The sequence below is a fragment of the Macrotis lagotis genome, chromosome 3 (genome assembly GCF_037893015.1).
Source record: "Macrotis lagotis isolate mMagLag1 chromosome 3, bilby.v1.9.chrom.fasta, whole genome shotgun sequence".
In the NCBI taxonomy this organism is placed as follows: domain Eukaryota; kingdom Metazoa; phylum Chordata; class Mammalia; order Peramelemorphia; family Peramelidae; genus Macrotis; species Macrotis lagotis.
In genome coordinates, this window is record NC_133660.1 from 247,572,090 (window position 1) to 247,590,571 (window position 18,482).

The window sequence follows — 18,482 nt, forward strand, 5'->3', positions numbered from 1 at the left end:
AATGCCCCTCTATTCTATAGCTAAGGAGATAGATTCAGAGAGGCTAAATGAATTGTCCAAAATTTCACAACAAATAGCAAAAATTAGATTCTTTTTGCCATGCCATCTCTACATCTGTTATGTGTTTATGTCTCTGTCTCTCTGTCTCTCTGTCTCTGTCTCTGTCTCTCTCTCTCTCTCTCTCACATACACACACACACACACACACACACACACACACAAACACACCCCTCTCCATCTCTCTCTCTCTCTATCTATTTATCTATCTATCATCTATCTATCTACCAGAGGAGGACAAGGTGAAGGGTCTGAGAACAATGTCAAATGAGAATCATCTGAAGGAACTGGGGATCTTGAACTCCTAGAAGAGAAGGTTTGGGTTGGGGCTCTAGAAAGGAGTCTTCAAATGTTTGAAGGACAGTTCTATGGAAGTATTCTTAAACTTGTTTTGCTTCATCATACAGGACAGAATTAGGTTAGAAGTTTCAGAATGAAGATTTTGCTTCAAGTTTCCCATCATTAAGATTTTCAAAAAGCAGATATGAGATGCTTTGGGAGGTTGTGGATTATTCCTTACTGGAAATCTTTAAAATAAACCTAAAGGACTACTTATAGGCAAACCTTGTACTTCCTCTAGGGTTTGACTGATCTACAAAGGACTGCAAGTGAATTTCCTTATCAAAAAGTGCCTTTTTTTGTTTCCATAAACTTCCCACCTTCACAAAACCTAGAGCTTATACTATAGAGGGATTTCTTGTTCAAGGTCAGGCTAAACTAGATAGCCTCTGAGGCCCTTAGACTTTGACAGTCTAAGATCCTATAATCTGGGCAACATAGAGGAAATGTTTCATGTTTATCACTCCTTGACTCTCAACTTCAAAGGTTATTTAAGCAAAAAGAGTCAAGTATGTTAGCAGCTGGGTTGTCCAGTAGAAAGTTCCAGACCTGGAGTCAGGAAGACCCAAGTTCAAATGTAGCCTCAGATACTTCCTAGTTGTTTGCTGGACATGTCCCTTGACTCTCTTTCTCTCAGTTTCCTCATCTGTCAAATGAACTGGGGAAAGGAAATAGCAAACCACTCTAATTCCGTTGCCAAGAAAATCCCTAATGGGGTCACAACAAGTCAGACATGACTAAAACAACTGAACAATGTGTAATAAAATTTTGATCAGGAGACTCAAATGGAATTCAGGAATTTCAAGTGAAACCCACTCAAGCTTGGAGATGACTTGACAAAATCCAATTAATGGTAGAAGTAAATGATAGTCTGCTGAGATACCCAATAAAACATGCTTATTTTCCCCCAACAGCTAGATTCCTCCTGAGTTTCATTCAAATTTCACTATTCACAGAGACTCTAAAGGGCTCAGTACATTTCAGAGTAAACCCATGAAAAACAGAAATGCATCACAAGACAACCCTTCCATAAGATCAGCAAGTCCTGATATTTGCCAACCTCGCATCCTTCACTTTCTGTCTTTATGGGGACTGAACCAATATTGGAAACAGTTGAGTTAATTGAATGAGTTTAGTAACTTGAATATATTCAGATTGTTGGCCGGTTAATCCATTCAGTCATTTTAAAAACTATTATCAAGAACCCCTGAACCTAGAGAGCTGACTATGAAGCATCCTTTCCCTTTTTTTTCCTCAGAGGTGGTGAACTACAGGAACATAATGAGACATATATTTCCATATACTCTCCTTTGTTCTGGAGGGACAAAAAACAGCATTGCCATTTTGAAAAATATGAAGCATGGCTTCATTTTCTATTGGAGAAAAGAGATGAGAGAGAAAAGAGAGTATTAGACACAAATACCGAGAGTTACTTTCCTAGTCTCTCTTTTTTAGCTCCTATAGGATTCTTTTGTCCTCTTGTAGGGCAGTATGCTGTTTGGAATTCTTACAGCAGTGAATCCCCCAAATGCCTGTCCTACCAGATGGGTGGGTGGAGTTGTAAAAATAATTCATACAATGATTTATTCAGAAGCTAAGTCCCCCTGGAAGGAAATGAAGCACAGACCTAGTAGCCAAAGTATGAACATGACAGGTATCTAAATGATTGGAAATTTACAGCTCCCTGAAACCCCTCCATGTGTGGATTTGGTACCCACAATTTCTTAATCAACCTGGGCTTGGTTCTCACATAGCTATGGCAGGTCAGAAGGGGTGAACGATTCCGATCAATAGTCGGTTGTTAGAGTAACAGCCATGTCCGTTCTGGATGGCTGACGGGTGAAAACATGTTTGTTCTACTTAATGTGACACAGTCCTGTCAAATTAACAAGCACGATGGCAGGAGCAAGCTGGCTTAATGGGTCAGAGTCTGTTTCACAGAGGACTTATCATCAACCTCCAAGCAAGGGACCTCAAACCTCATTAACAATGGTTTATTTGTGTATAATAACTTAAGGCAAACCTTGTACTTCCTCTGGGGTTTGTCTGATCTGCAAAGAACTGCAAGTGAATTTCCTTATCAAAAAGTGCCCTTTTGGTTTCCACAAACTCCTCACCCACACACTTGGGCTGAGCTAGACAACGGCGGGGATTTAAACAACTTTGCCAAAAAATTATTCATAACCACACACCCATTTGCCTGAAATAGCTAGGCCATTGAGGGGGAAAGGGGCTTCAGAGCATGAATTGGGTAGACAAGGACCTTAATTTTCCATATTACTTTTTTATATTGAGATTGAGACCCAGTGAAAATAACATTTTTCTTAATCCTTCTTTCTTGACAGAGTCAAAGTTTTAATGAGTAAAATTGGCAATAGAAAACAATTCATTGCTAGTGAGGATGTAAGAGGGCAGATTAAGGAGTAACTGGAAATGTTTGGACCTGGAAGGGCACAAAAGGTGATTTCAATTGATGGGTTAATTGGGTCATAACTCAAAGACAGATCTCAAGACTCTGCTTTGAGGTTGCTCTTGGCTACCTTGGACAGAGATGCTCACACTAATCCTCTGATCACCAAGTATTCTCAGCATCCCCTCAGTTTAAAACTCTGGGACAAAATTCTAATTGTCTAGCCCTAGTTTATGTCTCTGAGGGTAGCTGATGAAAGTATTTCTTCTATCCAGGTCCTGAAGGCTTGTAACAAGAGCATATATGACATGAAATATTCTTATTTTTAATCTCTCCACCCTATGATATATAGCATGGTGTGGAATAAAAAGTACCAATCAAAGGATCACAGAAATTAGGTTAAGAGTTTGACTCAAACCTTACAGGTCATGTAGTTGAAACTGAGGCCCAATGAGATTGAATCACTTACCCAGGTCATGTCAGAAGGCAAATTGGACAGAGGTCCTCTGATATGAAAACCATTGAACCCTTTATTGTGTATTGTAGTTTTTAACAGATTATATGTATGTGACTTAGAGTCTAGCCTAGTTCTGTTTTTAGAAAGGAAATAGTTGTGTAATTTCAATAGGAGAAGGAGCTTGAGACTTGAAATTAAAACACCTGGTTCTTAATCCGGTTTCCTATCAAGCTTGTTAAGGAGCATCCCAGATTCTCTGTGAGCCTTAGAAATGAAATATTTTCTATGTTCCAGACCCTTTAAAATCTGTTGTAAGTATACTACATTACACCATGCTATAGTATATATGCTATACTCTTAATTTATTGTTGCTTAGTCATTTTATAGTCATGCCCATCTCTTCATGATTCCATTTGTGTTTTCTTGGCAAAGATACTGAAGTGATTTGCCATTTCTTTCTCCAGCTTATGTTATAGATGAGGAATTTTCTCCTTAGGTCTTTCACACCTGGCACTCTGTTTACAGAACCACCTAGTTGTCGTTATTATACTATCATACTATATACAATTATTATGTACTAAACTAAGGGCATAAGAGTTGGGCAACTAGAGTTCAAATCTGGTCTCAGATACTCACTAGTTGTGTGACCTTGGGCAAGTCACTTCACCTTGATTGTCTCACATCCAGGGACATCTCCAGTTTTCCTGATTCATATCTGGCCCCTGAACCCAAATGACTCTGGAGGAGACAACGAGACTGATAACTTAGCACAGCCAACTCACTCCAATCCAGTTCATGTGCATGTCATGGTATCACCTCCCTGATATCATGGTCTTCTTCACGAAAGAATAATCATTTGGGGTGGCAAGGTGGCGCAGTGAATAGAACACCAGCCCTGGAGTCAGGAGTACCTGGGTTCAAATACGACCTCAGACACTTAATAATTACCTAGTTGTGTGGCCTTGGGCAAGCCACTTAACCCCATACATTGCCTTGAAAAATCTAAAAAAAATGATAATCATCATTATCATCATACTATATTATATTATGCAATTCCATACTTAAGCCATTGTATAATCTTTACCTTCTACTAAAAAGATTTCTTTTGTTGAAGATATTCTATTTGTAAGGGAATAATTACTCCAGGACTCTAATATTTTTTTGTTTTTGTGCTTTCATCTATGTGGGTAGTTACACTCATCCATGCTTTCCTTGATAAGGTAAAAATAAGAAACAATTTCCAATCTAATTGATAATTATTCAATGACAGAAAAAGTTCATTATAATATAGACTTGCATTCAGGAATCTGTTTTACAAGTTTGATTCATCAATCAATTAATAAAATTTATTAAATATCTTCTATAGAATAGAAACTGTACTATGCAATGGCAAAACAGAAATAGTCGTCTTTAAAGAATTTATTTTCTGTTAGTGAAATCTACATGTAAACATTCAGCATGAAATACAAAGGAAATTGCATGGTGGTTTCTTCAGGGGTGGTTCATTATTATTTGAGGGAATCACAAAAGGCCTCATTTTGGAGGGATTAATGTAGAAGAGTAGAAAGATGCCTGTATTGAAAGTCTAGAACCTGGGTTCTAGCCCTGGTTCTGTCAGTCAGTCAACAGACACTTACTAAGGACTAAGAACCACATGTTCCAAATTCAAGTACCCAATTCCTTCTCCTAGTAAGACTAGACTCTAGGTCACATACACATGATCTTATCTAATATCTCCCATTCTACATGTGAAATAAATTGGAAATAGCAAAGAGGAGATCCTAGAATTAGGTCCTTCTAATTCCTTACTCTCAGCTAAATGACTTTGCTTCTCTGAATCCTTTCCTATCTCTAGGATGGTGGGATGTAGTCATTGAGTGCTCCTAGATTCTTTCAGCTCTAATTGTCTCTGATTCTATGGAAGAAGTTGGATTTGAAGTGGGATTTCCCAAAGAAGTCATCTATATTGATCTAGTGCATGTTAGTTATATGTAGGCTTCTCCTCAGGTTTCTTTGTCTGCATAGTCACAGATAGGGTTGAAAATAGAGGATTGGATATTGAAGAATAGGCCACAGAACACTATGGTTTAATTTCTCTAGAGCTGCAATATTTACTTTAGGGAGGGAATGGAACTTTCTTAAGGTCACTAAGCATGCTATCGATCACCTCCAAAAATTGCTTCCTATCTGACCCAGCCATGTGACCTTCTGTGTGAACTCGGGGCTTCAGATTCTAGATTGTTCCTGAGAATGGGTGAGTTTGGTGATCATGTGAGGACTGCAAATCATCCCAGATAATGACATTCAAAGGAAAGGGGATCATTACCCTGGAGAAACAAAGACTTATGGGAAATAAGATAGACATCCACAAGTAGCTGAAGGATTGTGAGAGGGGAAGAGGGCTTAACTTGATTCTGTATTACCCCCACCGAGGCCAGAACTAGAAGCAATGAATGGGAAAGAGGCATCCTACAAGGCATACTACATCCCACTATCCTAGAGATAGGAAAGGATTCAGAGAAATAAAGTCATTTAGCTGAGAGTGGGTAATTAGAAGAACCTAATTCTAGATTTGATGTGAAGGAAAAACTAATGATAGAGTCATCTATCAAAAGTATGATTGATTGCCTCATAGATTTAGAGTTAGGAAGGATGCTCCTGGAGAGACTGGACTGTCTTTTGCCTTTCTTTCTATTTCCAATGCTTAGCACAGTACCTAGTTTATATTGATGTTTAATAAATACTTTTTTACAGAAGATGAAGAAACTGAGGCTTAGTGTCTAAGTGATTCATCTGAGGTTACAGAACTAAGAAGTGTCAGCACCAGAATTGGAATCCCCGGTTTTGATTCCAAAATCAGCTGTCATCTCACTATGCCATACTACCTCCAAGGTAATGAGTTCCCTGTCACTGAATTTCATAAGAACTGGCTAATGACCTCTTGTCATATTTCAGAAAGGGGCTAAAGTAGGTAACTTCTCAAAGTCCTTCCAGTTCAGACATTCCATGATTTTTCATTTCAAATTTACTTACTCCTTTACTGGTTTTGTAGCATCTCTAGAAATGAGTGATTTGGTTGTTTCTAAGTGGTCACTTAATTGCTTCACCAAGAACCCAAAGAATCATTCTGAATAAATGAAACACAGATGAGTTTTTTTGTTTTGTTTTGTTTTTTCCAAGGTAATGGGGTTAAGTGACTTGCTCACAGCCACACAGCTGGGTAATTTTTTTAAGTGTCTAGGATCACATTTGAACTCAGGTCCTCCTCCTGACTTCAGGGCTGGTGCCCTATCCACTGCATCACCTAGCTGCTCCGACAGATGAGCTTTTCCCAAGTTGTTCTAAAATTGCAGCAGTCTCTAGGGGAAATTCAGAAATGGTTTAATAATAGGGTATGAATTTATGCATTCCTAACTCAAACATTTTGTTCTCTAAGAAACAGAAGCAAAAATTTATAAAGGAAAGTTAACTCCTTGTTTGCTTTTTACAAATTTCTGAATAATCATTCATGTCTCTATAATGTTTAAAGTTATAATTTAAAGTTTGCTTTTCTCACAAGAGCAATATGAGGAAAATAGAAAAATAACAAGGAAAACTGAGACTCAGGACAATTATGTGACTGCCCGGGATCACGCAGATAGAAAGAAGCAGAACATAAAGAAGCCTGGTCTCTTGGAAAAGATGTTGGACTAGGAGTCAATATTGGGGCTTTTTGTCCTGGTTCTGCTATGAGTGTGTTGCATGACTTCGGACAAGTCATTTCCTTTTCTCTGTTCCTTGTTTTCTTCACCTAAAAATGAAGAACTAGAATAGATGATCTCTAACATTTCTCCCAACATTAAGACTATAGAGAGCTATAGCTAGGGCCGTTCTTTCAGGGTGCTAATTTCTGGACAGTAAATTTCTTCCCCAAGGTTGATTTTCCTTGTGTCGATGATAGATCAAGGCTTCCCACAGTGCCCTGATCCCAAGACAATGTTGGTTTTACAACCAAATAGGGTGTCTGTGTGTGTGTGTGTAAAATGTAGGCATGATGCATTGTTGACATTTCCTTTATCATTTTCTTATGTCTAGATTACCAAAATAAATAAATAAATAAATAAAGATCCACCTTTGTAGCCTTTACTACTTTCCAGGTGTAAATGTTTACACTAAAAATTAAACAATTAGTTCTGAATCAATGAGAGTTGGCTCTCATACACCCTTGTCCATCCCACTCCCAGGGCCCTCCTCCAGTGTTTTTTTTTAAGGTTTTTGCAAGGCAATGGGGCTAAGTGGCTTGCCTAAAGGCACACAGCTAGGGAATTATTAAGTGTCTGAGATCAAATTTGAACTCAGGTCCTCCTGACTCCGGGGCCAGTGCTCTATCCACTGGGCCACCTAGTCACCCCTCCAGTTTTTATACTCCCCTGATTATTTTCTCTATCTCATGCCAGGAGTGCCAGAGTTTCATTCAGGTTCCGTGGCAGATGGGGTACCATCTTGCCATCATGACACCAGATCAAGACATATGATTATTTGCTCTCTTACCTCAGATATAAGAAGTCCTAGTTACAGACTTGAATCTAAAGCCTAAGGATTAGTCAAAAAACATTTATTAAGCTCCAATTGTGAACTAGGGATAAAGATATAAACAAAATAAGATCCCTGTTTTCAAATTCATAGTCAGATACAAACAATTCTGCAAAAATAATATATATATATATATATGCAGGATAAATTAAAGATAATAGGGGAGACACTAGAATTAAGAGGAAACAGGAAGTATTTCATGTAGAGGGTGATATTATTTTAGCTAGGAATTGGAGAGAGCAGGTATGGATACGAAGAGGGAGAAAATAGCATTTTTTTTTATTTCCCTGCTTGTTTAAACTAGATCAGGGTATGATTTTCACCCTAATATATTAAACTAGAGAATTCGGCAGAGCCCCATAATTCAGATCTAACTTGTTTTTATGTAAGAGACACACAGAAAACAGGTTTATATCAACTGGAGCCTGTCAGTAAATGTTATACAAAGCCCATTGTGAACCCAAGACCTCAGAAATGCAGTAACTTTCTCCTCTAAATAACATTTGATAATTGACTGACCTTGGAAGGCAGATAGACAGTGGAAGGAGAATGGGGAGGAGAAATAATTGGAATATTCAGTGTTTAGGCCTTGAACTCTGATATCAGAGGAAGAAAAGTGAGCTCTGTTTACAGGCAGATACAAGCAGTGTGGACACTGACATTCTTCCAAATACTAAGTCATTAAGAGCTTCTTTTTGACAGGTACAGAAACTAAGATATTAATTGTGGAAAAACTGAGCCTCATTCATCAAAGATCAGCCCAAACTGGTAAGGACATTTTCTACCATGAGACAGAAGATGAATCAAGGTTGGCTTGTAAAAATATTCTGCAGCTGATAAGATAAACAAGATAACGAATTGCATTCTGGATTCTGAAAGGGAATACATCAGACCCTACAACAATTAATGAACAATCAGTGGACCATAGAAAAGGACCTGGTTGTGACAAATGTGTTTTACAGAAAAACAATGCCCAGGAAAAAATAAAAAAGTTCTGGTTAATTTAATTTTCCAGGCAGCTGAAGGTTATTTAAAATTTTTTATCATTTCTTGTCAGAAATAGTTTTTGTGAGGTATCAATTTTCTTACTTTTGGTGCTCTAATGCATAGACTAGAATGAAATAGGGCAATATTAGAAGGAGTTTAGAGGCTGTTTGTGGTAGTTGTTCTTAAAGGGAGGTAATGAAGGTCCAGAATAGAGTAGCAAGAATAGAAATAGAGAGAGTGGGGGTATTTTAAATGTTAAATAAAATCCACAGGGATTGAAATAGATTAGCTCTAGTGGATAAGAGAAAAATATCAAAAGTTGGATAATTGACACACTATAAATACTTAATACGCATGTTGAGCTGAACCCAGCTTACATAAGTTTAAAAGTTTTATTGTTTTTTTAGATGTCTGAAAATATTTTCCCTGATTTCCCCTTCATAAGCAAAAAAATCCATTAAGTCAAATGGACATAGTGACAACAGCTGATAGTGCATGCTACATACACACTTTATCCATGGTCTCTCTTCTCTCTCCCTAGAGGAGAAAGGTATGTTTTGTTCTCTATTCTCTAGGAAGGAGACTGATCATTACAGTCAGAGTTTGACTCTCCCTTTTGTGTTGTTTTCTTTTTTATTTCCATATTCAACCAATTTATTTCAGATTTAAAACTAAACAAGGCTTTGGACTCAGTGAGGCCAACTTCTTCATTTTATAGCTGAGGAAACTGAGGCCCAGAAGGGTTACATGCTTACCTGAAGATATCCGGGTAGGATCATACGATTATATACTTAAAGAAGGAAAGAGACTTAGAGGACATATACTCCAATCACCTCATTTTTACAAATGAGCAACTGAGGTATGAAAGTGGTGATTTGCCCTAGGCAATCAGTAATAGGATTTGAAGCCAGATGCTATGAATCCAGCTGCTAGAATAAAGATTCCATAATTCCCTTTGGATGCTGAAATGCCTTAGGAGGGTGTTTGGATGAGAGAAACATCTTAAAAAAGAGGAAGATGGTTCAAAGAAACGTTAAGTGGCAGAACCTGCCTTATTTTCCATTTTTGTCCAATACTCGGACTGAAAGATACAAAAAGCAGTTTTAGCTTGGAGAAATTCAGGCAATTAAATCTATGCTATTGCTCATGATGTTTTAGGAAGGTAGCTAACAACTAGAAGCATGTCACCTAATTGATTTTTTAAAAAATTTTAGGCAATGGAGTTAAGTGACTTGCCCAAGGCCACACAGCTAGGCAATTATTAAGTGTCTGAGATCAGATTTGAACTCAGGTATTCCTGACTCCAGGGCTGGCGCTCTATGTACTGCATCACCTAGCCACCCCTACCTAATTGATTTTTTTTAGGTACCTAATTGATTTTTGAGAAAATTGACACTGATTTTGAAGGTGGTCAAAATATTAATAACTTGATTATTAATGCCCATGGCAACTACAGAAAATTTGCACTGAGAGAAAGAGAGGATCAAAATAAAACCCCAGTTACTGGATCAGTTTCTCAGAAAACTCAAGACTTCAGGTTTCTCCCTATCATGACCCATTTGGATACATTTTATCATATGATCTTAACAACCCTGTGAGATGGGCATTACAGGTATTTATTATGCCCATTTTACACAAGAAAAAACTGATTTGTGAAGCAGATTGATGTTAGAAATATTTCTGATGCCCATTTTGCAGATTGGGAAACTGAAGTCAACTGTGACCTCACTTCTGCTTGGCTTCAGAGACCATAGGATGTAAGAGAAGGATTTTTTCTTGCCATTAGAATTAGCCCAAAGTAAAAACAGATTGCTTTGGAAGCCTGTGAGTTGCCCCTCATTCATAGATTTAGGCAAAGTTTGGATCACCACTTGTCAAATACATTGAGATGGGGATTCTTGTTCAAAATTTAGATGGCCTCCAAGGTACCTTCTTACTATGAAATTCTGTGATTTTTGACTTGCTTAAGAGCATTAAGTTCATAAGTATTAGAGGTGAGATTCAAAGCTAGGTCCTTCTATTCCTAAGCCTATTAGGTCTCTACTTTGTCTTTGAAATCTTTGGAATTCAATGATGCTGATATTGATGATGTTGTGGATGATGATAATAAGTATTATTATTTACCAATAATAATTGGTATTCTTCCTCTGGTGCCACAATTTGGCATAGTAGTTATCCTTGACTTTTGAAGCATATATCAGTGGAAGGTAGGTCCATGATTAAAGTTTTGCAAGATCTGTTGCTGCGTGCCTTCTACTGAAATAATTAGAACCCATGCTCATCTCCATATTACAAAGAAGAATCATAAAAAAACTGAAAGAAGGAATAAGCAGAGTATTTCAAATTTTAATAAAGAGAGAGAAAACTTGGGGCGGCTAGGTGGCAGAGTGAATAGAGTGCTAGTCCTGGAGTCAGGAGTACCTGAGTTCAAATCCAGCCTCAGACACTTAATAATTACCTAGCTGTGTGGTCTTGGGCAAGCCACTTAACCCCATTTGCCCTACAAAAACCTTAAAAAAGAGAGAGAGAGAGAGAAAACTTGCTGGGAAGAAGAGAAGGGCATTGAAGAGTTTTTTTTTTAAGGCATTAAGGTATTTAAGGGATAGCTTTAAGGTTTTTGAAGGGCTATCACAATAATAGTGTGGTATTGTGCATGATGTTCTGGACCTAGAGTGAGGACAAATAAAAAAAAACTCCTTTGACACTACCTAGATGTATGATCATGGGAAAATCACTTAATCTCTCTGAGGCTTAGGTGGTTCCTTGAGACTTGCCTTTTAAATTATAGATGAGTTATAGCCTTCACTGGCACTATACCAACAAAATCTCAGATACTTGTAATGACAGGAGACTAACATGTGAAAGAGGAAACAGACCTTGCTTAAGTTGACCCCAATGGGAAGAATTCATGAAAATGAATGGAAATTGTTCTGATGCTCCTGTTGACTTGATTGAAACCTATACAAAGGAAACACAATCACCACTACCACCAACCAATCAACCAACTTCTGTATAAGTAGAATTGTCCAAAATGGTATGGGCTTCCATTGTTGAAAGCCGACCCCAAAAGCTACTTTGCCAGGATTGTTGGGGAAGGTATTCTTACTCACATGTACTTTGGATGACAAGAGATCCCTTTCAAATTTGAGATTACATGATAAGGGTTGAACATTAGGAAGCCTAATTTTGGTGGTAGAATGTAAGGAGAGTAGTTTAGAAGTAATTGTAGTAGTTAGTCAAAGAGGGTTGAAGATGGTAGATGACAGTAGAAATGGAGAGAGCAGAATATTTTAAATTTTTTTATTTATTTAAGGCAATGGGGTTAAGTGACTTGCCCAAGGTCACAGCTAGGCAATTATTAAGTGTCTTAGGCTGGATTTGAACTCAGGTACTCCTGACTCCAGGGTCAATTGCTCTATCCAGCTGCCCCCAAAGGGTAGAAAAAGGACTTGAAACTTAGTTCTGGTAGGTGAAGGAGGGGAAAGAATCAAAAGTTGGATGATAGGGTCAATGAATAGAAATAGAGAAACTGAGAGAGGATAATAACATAGGAAAGAGTAAAGAGAGTACATAGCATGAAGTGTAGAGGGCCAAGAACAGAATCTTTGGAAATACTCACAGACAGTAGAAAGAATCATGAATCAGTGGCTCTGGAGTCAAGAAGTCTAAATTCAATTATCCTCTCTAAGGCTTGCTACTTGAGGAAGGGATATTAACTCCTTGGGTCTCATTTCCTCATATGTGAAGTAAGAGAATTGAGCTAGATGACCTCTGAGGTCTAGATGTATGCCATCCTTTTGTTTTCCTTTAAATTCCTTTAATCACCCAGATTCTCCATTTGTTACATCACTTCACTAAGACAACTCTACCCAAGATTCTGGTATCGTCAATTAAAATCAGAGCATCTGAGGTGCTAACACACCCCAAAATCACTTTGCCTGATAATTCTTAGCAACTTCTGGAATGGGAAAGAAAATGTGAAGGCAGAATTTAGCTCTTCTCTCATATACACTTCTATATCAGCCTTGCACAAGCATGACACTCAATATACGACTCTCCCTTAGTTTCAGTTTACTTATATAAAAATGAATCAGCCGAACTAGATGGTCTCTCTCCTCTCTACCAGTTCTCAATAAATGTATTGATGACTCTATGACTAAATATGGCATAGGAAAGTCCATTAACTTGTCTTGAGAAAAGAGTACCTTATAGATTGACTCATGGAAGTTCAATGGACTTATATGGACCTATAGAAGTCCAGGGCATATGATGAATTTCCAGTTCCTCATTTCTCTTGAGTAAACATTGTTATCTCTATATACTGCAAGTCCCTGGACTCATTAGTTTCCTAGACTTGATCCATCATGATGAGACCCAAGAGAAAAACAAAGGGAAATAATAGATTTGAGTTCCTTTGACCTGGTATCCAAAATTCAGAAGAAAGTGAATAAATTGTATCATATTTATTCAAAACACTTTATCACAAAATCTTAGAATCTTAGACTTAGGAAGTACCTCATAGATTATCTTGTTTTAACCCCATCTAAAGCAAAAATCATCTGCCATTCCCGAAAAGTGGTCAAACCTAATTTATTGATACTATTGTTCAATAATTTTTCCATCATGTTTGATTCTTCATGAGCCCATGTGGGATTTTTTTGGTAGATACTAGAATGTTTTGCCATTTCATTCTCCAACCCATTTTACAGATGAGGAAAGTGAGGTAAAAAAGTTAAATGACTTGCCCAGGGTCACACAACTAGTATTGGAGGACAGATTTGAACTCAGGAAAATTAATTCCTGAATCCAGAACTGACACAATATCCTGTGCCACTTACAAAGATATTTAAGTTAGAAGAGATACAGAACACATATAGTCTAACTAATTAATACCTGGGCAAGAATCTCTCCTGTAACATCCTGAAATGTGAATGATCAGTCTCTTCATGGTAGAATGCTGATAGAGTTGGTTTGCTCTCATTTCTCATTACCCTACCAAATAGCATCCCTTGGTTTTGCTTAAGGCAAAATAGTAGTTCTGAGGCACCATGTTATAATCAAGGAAGATTTGAGTTCTAATCCTGCTTCAGATACTTACTAGTAGGGCAACTCTGGGAAAGAAGTTTAAGTTTCTTCATGTGTAAAATGAGACTTCTAAGGTCTCTCACTCTTCAGATCTAGGATTATATTAGAGGCAGCTAGGTGGGAATAGTGGACAGAGCACTGGTCTTAAAGGCAGGAAGACAGGAGTTTGAATCTAATCTCAGATACCTGGTACTTTTAGCTGTGTGACCTTGGGCAAGTCACTTAACCCTAATTGCCTCAAATCCAGGGCTATCTCAAATTATCCTGATTCATTTCTGGTCACTGATAGCACGGTATGCCCCCCCCCCCCATTCAAATCCAATTCATGTACTTGTTATGGTATCAACACTGTGACGTCATGGTCTTCTTTGAGGATGAAGGACAAATATTAGTTACAATGAAGTAGTTACCAAATCCTATGTACTTAACTTCACCCATTCCTACTCCCCCACTTTTCTTTTCCCACCAATCAATATCTTTCCCATCCTTTAAGATACAGCTGAAAATTCAAATCAATCTGGAGGATTCTTTCCAAATTAATGGTATCTGTTCCAATTAGGACAGTCTTCATACTGACTCATTAAATATGAATTATATACAATCTTACTTAGTAGATAAGCATGTATTGCTGTTGGATTGTTATCTTTTGCAAGTTTTGTCTTCTTTGGCAGTTCCATGTCTTTGATATCCCTAGCCTAATCCCAAGTGTTCTCGGTCCAAGACAAAGCCAGGGCTTCAGGGAAGAAGACAGGAATAGGAGTAAGCTGATACAAGATTTCGTCACTTTGGCACCAAAATGGAACGCTTTCCCTTGATATTTCAGGATTTTTTTGAAGACTTCAAGCTTTACATACATTGTTATTGATCAAAGTTTCATGTTCAATTGTGAAAAACAGAGATGGGGAAACTCAGCTGAATAAACAATGAAGGGCTGCAAAGTTCAAAGGCTTCTATGGTTTCAGGGTTCTGGGTTAATTAAATACTCCAGAGTTGGAATGGGCCCCTGAATTACTAAGCAGATGTCCTTGAGGCCAGGCGCCTATGTCAAATGATACCTCATTTCTCCTCCCATCTGGGGCAGATGTAAAAATTCTCTCAAAGCTGCTCAGGAAGGCAGTGAGTCAGAAGTCTCCAAGTGCAATGGTAAATAATAATAATAATAATAATAATCATAATAATAATAAAGATTTATAGATGGTTTCCCATCATTAACAGAACTTAAAGAAATAGGTCCTTATTAATGTGAATAAGGAATGTGATGAAATGCATTATTCAAAACTGTATTATTTGAAGTTATAATTGTATATAAAATATGGTAATTGGTTCAAGCCTAGTGGAAATATGCAGCATGAATTTGAATAATACAACCAGCACATGGATTCATTATCCACACTAATTGGGACCTGAGCTTACTCTAAAAACAAGTAGATATCATTTCACTGCTATGTATATGCTATTAAGCCTGTAGAATGCAATCAAAAGTGGCTTACCTCAGGTCAGGGATATTAAACAGCTAAAATGGAAGAGTGGATTCAATTCTATGGCTAACATCCACAGGACCTCAATCAACATTGCAGTCAAAGAAGCTTTGAACAAATGAATGACTGGGATTTGTTTGTGTAGCCGGAGTAGGATTGTTCAACTCTCCTCATTTCTGTGGTCATCTCCTCTTCCCAAATACTGACTCATGGCTTCAATGGAGTCCTCCTTCTCTTCCCCTTCTCCTTCTTCTCCTGGTTCCTCATAGGGCTCTACCTAGAGACAATATTCTGTCAAAACACATTGATGTTGAATTTATCTCTTTCCCTTTTCTGGGGCTGCTCCTGCTTCTCCCTGGCTTCTAGTGACCTAGCTTTTCTATAGCTTCTCCCATTCCTTAATTTCATGAAGCATCTCATAGGAACGGGGTTCCTCTTCTAGCTTTATTCCTGCTTCGACTCACTCCAACCAAAACCATCTGGCAATTGTGCTCTCCATCAGCTCCAACTTCAGGGTGACATACACACTTCAGGTGGGATACTGCTATTCTTTTTTTAAGAAAGTTCAGAGATCTTCACCCTCAGGACTGGCAGAAGCCCTAGAAATTAAAATCCCATTTGGCCATAGATCTGAGTCTAGTTGTTTCCAAGGAAGAAGGTGGGATTTCAGGATTATCCTGAAAAAGTCAATGCCCTTTGGGACTTAACTTTTCCTATGAACAATTCCTTGTAGTACAATCTTCTGTCTGTACATTGAAACACTGCATCCTAGCTTTAGGTGGCTACAGATCTGCAGATGAGTAAGCTAGCCCATAACCAGTCAAATAGTCACAGGCTCAAAAATCACCAAACAGCTCTGGATTTGGGTTGATGAGTCTGAAAAACAAAACTTTGTTTTCCTGATAATTTATGCAAATAAATGAGTGGGAAATAAATCCCATGTCACTTGTATGATAAACAGCTTTACTGACCTTTTCATATGCAAATAAGACAATAAATTAGACAATCTAACCCTCACATCCTTTAAAAGTTCAGAGATCCATTTAAATCTGAAAGAAGCTCACTTTTTAAAAGGCACAGATTCAACGGAAATGTGATACCCCAAATGATGATGTTCATCCTTTGTTTTTAAAGACCATGACATCAGGGAGGTGACACCATGACAAGCAAGTGAATTGGATTTGAGTAGAGGGAAGGCTGTGCTAAGTCTCCAGTCTCACTTTCTCCTCCAGACCAACTGGGTCCAATGACCAGATATGTATCAGAATGATTGGAGATACCCCTGGATGAGAGGCAATCTAGGTTACACAGCTAGTGTCCAAGGTCACACAGCTAGTAAGTGTCAGGTGTCTGAGGTCAGCTTTGAACTCAGGTCCTCCTGATTCAAGGACTGGTGCTCTCTACCACTTAGATGACCTTATTGATACACAAAATAAATTATTTTAAATAGAGAAGTTTGTAATGACAATTCAGAACCAGGTCATAACCACCAGAAATTACAGATAGGTAATCCTTAGAAGCCTGGATTTATTGATCATGCAAGATAACAGTAGAAAGCATTATCTGCTAACAAGTGACTAGAAGCTTACCATTTTTTAAAACTAATAGCCAACAAATTTCCATATCACAAATACAGATATGAAAATATGAGAATTGATCAAATAAATTTTACTGGAACCTAATCATTATCACAGATGGAATTATTTCCTACAATGATCCTAACTTATTGTTGACCTATGAAAACTTAAGAAAAAATAGAAAATATATACCACTATATCAACTACTCATAATTTCTATTCACATCAGATAAAAAGCTTTCAAAATGCCGTTGTTTAATCATGTCTGATCCTTTCGGATCCCATTTTGGGTTTTCTTAGAAAAAATCCTGGCATGTTTTACTATTTCCTTCTCCAGGTCATTTGACAGATGAGAACACTGAGGCAAACAACTTTAAGTGACTTGCCCCGTCACACAGATAGGAAGTGTCTGGGCCAGATTTGAACTCAAGTCTTCCTGATTTCAGGTCCAGCAACTCTGTTCACTATGTTCCTGAAAACTTCAAAGCCATGTGGGGATATTAGAGGTGCATATCATCTTCATTATTCTATCTCATTCTGAAGAGGTAATGCAAACACTTTCACTGAACCTAATGAAGATGAATTTATATCCTAATATTTTTATTTACAACCAAAAAACCAAGAATATTAAATAAAAGATAATGAAAATAGGGTGCCTACTTGTTCCAGGACTATTTCTGTCCAAACTCCATCAGAAAAGATAATAAGATTAATAATAACAGTACACATTTATACCTTTTTAAGTTTGCTTGCTTTTGGGGGTTTTGCAAATGCCTTGCCCAAGATCACACAACTAGGTAATTATTAAGTGTATGAGTTCAAATTTGAACTCAGGTCCTCCTGACTCCAGGGTCAGTGCTCTCTATTCACTGCACCACCTGGCTGTCTCTATACCTCTTTAAGTTTTACAGAACTCCTTAAATACATCATCTCAATTGGGTCTTACATAAGATAAATTCTATTAATGCAGATGAGATTCAGAAAGGTCATAGGATCATAGATTCTAAAAAGGGAACCCTGGAGATTATCTAATCCAACCTCCTATTTTACAGATAGTCCAAAACCTGCATTTTTGACTCCACAGTGAGAATTCTCTATTCAATGTAACTTGATGCTTCATTTGTGTGAGCCCCATCTTTTCCTGAAATAAATCTTTTCCTCTAAATTTTCAATTAAATCAATAGCCATTGATTAACCTCATTGTGCTAATTTCAGATTTCATTCAAAAGAATAATTGGTATTGGCTGCCATTCTTTGCCCTTGATCCAACTGTATAATCTTCCTCAAGGATTGTGGGCTAAAGTTCAGATAGGAATGTGCCTACTTTCAAGAGACTTCTCAACAGCACTGAGGAAAATGAAGGGAACTCAACAGTGCTAGGAAGCCAAACACTAGTTACCAAAAGGACAACAGATGAGGAAGAATCACCTTTTTGATAATTATCTAAGGTTTACCTATTGCATCAAACAGGTAGACAGTCTATAGAAGAGCCTGTTGAAATGTTGACTTTGTATTCCATT